Source organism: Arachis ipaensis, chromosome B2, assembly GCF_059453495.1.
Source record: "Arachis ipaensis isolate K30076 ecotype BB chromosome B2, ASM5945349v1, whole genome shotgun sequence".
Taxonomy (NCBI): domain Eukaryota; kingdom Viridiplantae; phylum Streptophyta; class Magnoliopsida; order Fabales; family Fabaceae; genus Arachis; species Arachis ipaensis.
Genome location: NC_142437.1, coordinates 1907006 through 1913472, shown reverse-complemented (window position 1 = coordinate 1913472; position 6467 = coordinate 1907006). Strand labels below are relative to the sequence as shown.

At 28.2% G+C, this 6467-nt stretch overlaps 1 pseudogene across 1 annotated transcript; it reads left to right on the top strand.

Moving 5' to 3' along the window:
* The first annotated feature begins 338 nt into the window (after positions 1-338).
* Positions 339-1189, top strand: LOC107628102 (brassinosteroid-responsive RING protein 1 pseudogene; annotated as a pseudogene). Its single transcript, XR_015905223.1, has one exon. The product of XR_015905223.1 is annotated as a brassinosteroid-responsive RING protein 1 pseudogene (transcript).
* Positions 1190-6467: the final 5278 nt, after the last annotated feature.

Genomic DNA, 6467 nt, shown 5'->3' with positions numbered 1-6467 from the left:
AATATGAATTAAAAAATGAACATCCAAAATAAAATACTATTAATTTTTCAAACACAATACACTCATACTATCCAGAATAACCATCTGAGTATCAAGGATAATAAATATCTGATATCCTACTAAATCAAACATCCTTAAATCTCATTATACACACTGTACAGATATTCCATTGGCTCCTAATACTTCCTCTTTACAATATTACTCTAAAAAATTTCCCAATTCAGGTTAATGCTAGTTTGACCTTCACCACTGGGCACATAACAGCCCAGTAACCGAATCCCAATCTCCTCTTCTTCCACACTATAAATCCCACCCTCTCTCTCCCAGTCAGAACCTTCTCACACACATCCCACTTTCTCTCTCCTCTAACAACCAGACAAAACCCACACCGAAATTACAAAAACACCCTCCATACTATTTTCAATGGGTTTTCCGGTGGGCTACACGGAGGTTTTCTTCCCTCACCTCTTCCTCCGCTTACTCACCTTCCTCGGCCTCCTCCGTAACCTCGTCTTCCACCTCTTCCGCCTCCTCGGACTCTCTGAACTCCTCATCGACACCACCACCGACAACAACAACAACTACTACAACCACAACCCCAACCCAACCCGGACCCCCTCCGCCGTCGACCGTACACCATCCCTCTCCGCCATCCTCATCCGCGAGTTCCTCCCCGTCGTAACCTTCAGAGAAATCCTGGCTAACGATGACGTGGCATCGCCTCAACTAACTGGCAGCTGCGCGGTTTGCCTAACGGAATTAGTTATGGAGGACGAGATCCGGTGGTTGCGTAACTGCAAGCACGTGTTCCACAGGGAGTGTGTGGACCGTTGGATTGATCACGATCAGAAGACGTGTCCGCTTTGTAGGACGTCGTTTGTTCCTGATGAAATGGTTGATCAGTATAATCAACGGTTGTGGGCTGCTTCTGGTGTTAGTGAGTTCTACGTAGATTACACTTCTCTCTAAGTAACCACATAAACACAACTCTCTTTTTCTTACACTTTAGGTTTCTCTTCGCTGTCCACCATTGATTTTTCCCTATACTTTTTTTTGTTGTGAATACAAAAAAAAATTAGAAAAAAGAGAAAGTTAACTTGCATTGAGCTGAGAATATATATATATATAATAACTGAGCTGAAATCAAACTTGTATAATTTCCGTAATTTAATTCAGACAAATTAAAATAGTATATATATATATATAAGTTTTATAACTAAGAATTAATTGGTTACCGAATTAAATTTTTTTAATTTTTCGATACTTGTTTAAGCGAACTAAATGAACAGACGTTTAAACCAATTCAAGTTAGTTAGTTTATATATATATATATATATATATATATATATATATATATATATATATATATATACTAGATTTGAGTATATATAATATTAGGAAATTAAATGAGCTAAGGTTTTTTTTTTTTTACCATTTTTTAAAGAATTTTATCCTACCATTGCTTACTTTAAGGTTTTGTATACATCATATATGAATTTCTGGAAACATTTCAAGTGTACCGGGAGTACCGGTATTCTAGTTATTTTAACCGTTGATCTGAATTATAAAAAATATATATAATATATATTAAAATCAACGGTTAAAATAACTGGTGTACTGATACTTCCCGGTGTACTTGAAATGTTTCTTGAACTTCTTTGCTCAATTATTGTGGTATACTAGTATTGGAGTTTAATTTGTGTATAATTATTATGACAATCTATAACAAAACCATGTTACTTTACGCCCCCCAAAAAATCAATCCTCAAATTAACAACACATATACAATAGAGATTAAAATATAAATATATATTAAAAATAAATTATATAATATATATTTATATACAAATATACAATAAGTTAAATTCTTATTATGGTTACTAGAAATAAGATGATATGTTTCACCCATTTATTTATTTATTTTTTATACAAAAAATAGGAGATTCGAACCCGCAACCTTTTAATTGAGTATGGAGAGACTATGTCATTTGAGCTATAACTCATTGGCTATTTCACCCATTTATTTGAAAATAAATAACTGTATTATTATATTAGTTTTACAGCAAAAAATTTAGTAGTGAAATTTTTGCATTGTGTCTCTAAAAGAAAATTTTATTTTATTTTATTTTATTTTTATTAATTTAGTTTCTCTCTCTCCTGGTGGGTGGTGGCCGTGGGGCTAATGGAATCATAAAGTGTATATATATAACGAAACCAAAAATAAAGGAGGAGAAAAAATGGAATATTGTTGGGTACCTTTCCTTTTATATAAGCATATATCAGTATAATACTTTCTCTATGTATGGTTGTAATTTAGATATAAACTTTACCATAATTAAATAATATTTTTTGTTAGTAGTATGTTACATGACTACTTCTTAACCATAAATACTAGACAAAGTATTTATACCGTTAAATTTTGTAGGGATAAAAGTCCCTTTTTTAGTTACATTGTGGAGAAAAAGTAGTGTGTATATATGACCCTATATAGTTAATAATGGAGGATAGATCTAAATTATTGATGAAACATATATGATTTGTTTATTTGAAAGAGAAAATAAAAATGTTCTCTCTTCAATGATTGTGAACTGTATGATTTCAAAGGGAGAGGTCATTCATTGAATATTATTATGTATCTTAAGATTTACCTTTTGACATATTGCAAAGGAATTGTTTGAAATAATTATATATATATGATCACTTCATGATTCATTCTAAGAACTCATTCTTAATTTGAAATAATAGCACCCTTCTTCCTTATTTTATTTTATTTTAATTTTTTTTGGAGGTAGTGATATGATTTCAGGATAGTGACTTTACTTGTCCGATTATTAAAACAGTACTATCCAAATAAATGACTAGTATAGTTTTGTTCTTTTCATAGATCCAAAGCAGTATATTTAGAGAGAGAGAAAGGTTTTGATTAGTATATTATATTTCTCTTATTTATTTATAAAAAAGTGTTGATACTTGATAATATATATTGAACAACGTAACAGGCGTGTGCAAATACTGTTTCACGTTAAATATATTTAATAAAAATATTATATGTACTTTTTGTATATATATATTTTTTAAATATAAAATAACCATTTAATTCTATCTTAAAATTTGACTCTTTACCCTAAGAAAAAAAAAAAAAAATTCTATCACAAAATATAACCTAGTTTCCATATTCTCTACTATTCCTGGGTAGTGTATAGAGATGAAAGAAAAAACTATATGAACTAATTGATCTTAAAACATATAACACTTTAATTTAGTCCCTTCAAAGATATTAACACGTGAGTAGCTAAGTTAATTTTTTTGTTAACTTTTTGAGTAATATTAGATAATCAATTTTTTTAATTAATATTGGTCAGTTTTTTAAAATTATTTTACTTATTTTTAATTTTAGATACTAAATCATAAACTTTTAATTTTACATTTTAAATTATAAATTTTAAATCTAAAATTAATTAAATTATTGACTAAAAATTATGTTTCTATATTTTTTCCAATTTTTTTTATATAGTATCATTTTTAAAGGTTGATATATGAAATAAAATTTGTCACTAACATGACATGCAATATGTAATACTTTTTTTTTTACTCGAGTCCGCAAGTCCGCGACCTTTTAAGAGAGTACAGAGAGATTATGCTATTTGAACTATAACTCATTAGCATATTACATGTAACACTTAACATTAACACATTAGTAACATATATTATTCACCTTAGATATCTTTTGATAATTATCCAAGACATTATACTATTTAGAAGCTAAACTGAATCGTACATGATCTTTTAATAGAAATTAGTGCGAGCATTTTTGGAATAGTTGAATTTGAACCGTTGATCAATTATATGTCTATGGTTAATTACCGCGGAAATGTGCAATTGGATTTTTATTTAATGACATTGCCTACTATTGCTGACTTAAATATATATTTAGTATCATGTATAACATCACTGAAATAAATGTTCAATAGATTGTTTAGTTCTTTGGTAAAGATCCGATCCACACAAATAATAGAGAGATTAATATATGCTTGCAAGTCACTCCCACTTGCAGCAAAGATATCTCTTTGTTTATGTACTCAATGTTACTTTACTTTGCTATATCCACAAGATAAAGAGATGTCTATTTGTATTCACGTTTTTTTTTTTAAATATATATAGAGAATTTTTATTCACTTTAGTCTTATACATCAAGGGAAATGAACATATTTTTGTCATTCAAGTCAAATATTTGCACAACGATGTCTTTGCTTTTAAACAGAGTTAAAAGCATAGTTGTGAGAAATGAATTTATGATTGAACAGACTATTGATTTATTAATTTATTCGTTCAATCAGTAAGTAATTAAGTTTTTTTTGGGGACTCAGTAAGTAATTAAGTTGTTGCACATGCAAGAAGACTTAAATTTAAAATTAAGGAATTTTTTTTACGAAAATATTTAGTAACTGAAAAAAATCAGCCAAAAATAGTCATAACTTGCCTTATTTAGCATTTATTAATTGGTGCGACAATTAATGAATGCTAAATAAAGCAAGTTCTGTCTGTTTTTTTTTGTCTCTCTAACATTACCTTTTTTTTTTATTAATTATTGACTTACAATTTTGATCGATTTATACTAATTTTGATTAATTTTGTCTAATTTTAATTAATTTTATATGATTTTAACTTATTTTTTTTAAACGATTAGAATACTAAACCCTACTAATTTAGTATTCGATTTATTAATTTTTCAATCAAATCGATCGATCTAATTTAATTTTAATAATTAAAATTAAAAGTAACATATTTTTTTAAATTTAATTATAACATAACTTAAATTAGTTAAATAATCATGTTATTCGTCTATGTAGCTAATGGTCGGAAATTTGAATATTATATCATGTATGTAACCATTTATTGATTTGTCGATATTTTAGTGCTTGTAGTTAAAAAAAATAAATATTTAATGATGGTCATCGATTAGAATAACCCCTTAGCTTACAGCGACATTGGAATTGGTGTCATTGTGCAATACAAGGTCTTCACTTAGTATATATCACAACATAATCATCTTTGCCTAACATATCTAATGATAAATAAAGTTTACCCCATGATTATGACTTGTAATAAATGTTTAGCTAGGAATTAGCTGAATCTAAGAAACATGGTTGCACCATTAGAGTTATGACTCATGTGGCTAATAGAGAATCACAAAAACTAATGCAACATTCTTAAAAGAAATTTAGTCTCTACATACAACCCTAAATCTCTCTGCTTTTCTCCTCTGTTATGAGCTTCCCAACAAGGCTCTTCTTGCATTCTTGTAAACCCTCCTCAATGTCACTTTCATTATATACTATTAACCCTTCTTCAATTTCAAACTATTTTTTTTTTCCCCAAAAAAATGAGCTTTTTTTTTTTGTTTTATCAAAGATAGGAGACTCGAACCCGTAACCTCTTAATTGAGTATGGGGAGACTATGCCATTTGAGCTATTACTCATTGGCCAAAAAAAAAAAAATGAGCTTTTGATAACAAGTTTTATATGAATATAATTGTTAGGATTGTCTTTTTATTTAAAATTTTAAGTTTTAATTTTATTAAAGATATCATCGATGCATTTAGAAAATTCCTTAAGAAAGGGAATGTAATTTGAGGAAGGGGATGTAATTTACAGGAGTATTTAAATTACTTTATGCTAAAATAATGTATTTGCATAATTAGTAGGGAAAAATTTTAAATTTTAACTGCTCAAAATAGATTATTTTAATTTTCACTTTTATAGGAAGGAAATTTCAATTTCTTCTTTCCTCTATATCATTTAAAATTAACAAAAAAAAGTCAAATCAAATTAAATAAAAAAGTATTTTGAAATTATTAATAATAAAGTTTTATTAGAATAAAATATTATAAATAAATATAATATAATTACCTTATATATTTATATAAAGAATTTTTTTTTTGGTATTATAACAAGCTAAAAAATTGTCCAAAAAAATGAATTACAAATTAAAAGGTAAAAAAATATTTTGTTCATCATCATTTAAGATCTTAATGATCTCTCTAAGAAGTATATTTCAAAAGTAAAATTCTATCTCAAGATCTAAGATAATTTAAGTTAAAAAGTCAGCATATCTATTTTACTATCGGTATATATTTAGGAAAAAAAAAATTACAACAACTAATACTTCTCAAAAGGGGCATTTGGATGTTAGCTCAAATCCCCTTTCCCATTAATTTTGCTAATTACCGTTTGAAAGTCACACTGCACTAGTAATTTTCTATTGTCCATTATTCATACAAGTTCAATTCCTTTATGAATACCCTAAAATTTTGCCTTGTACGTCGAATAATTCCCAACAAAATGAGAGAAACGGAGAAACCTGCTATCCATCTTCCGTACGCATCTAGTAGCAATCTCCCGCAGCCAACTTTGCCCGTGTTTCCGTCCCTTTGAGTCGTTCATCTTTAAAGCTATCTGTGGTCGGG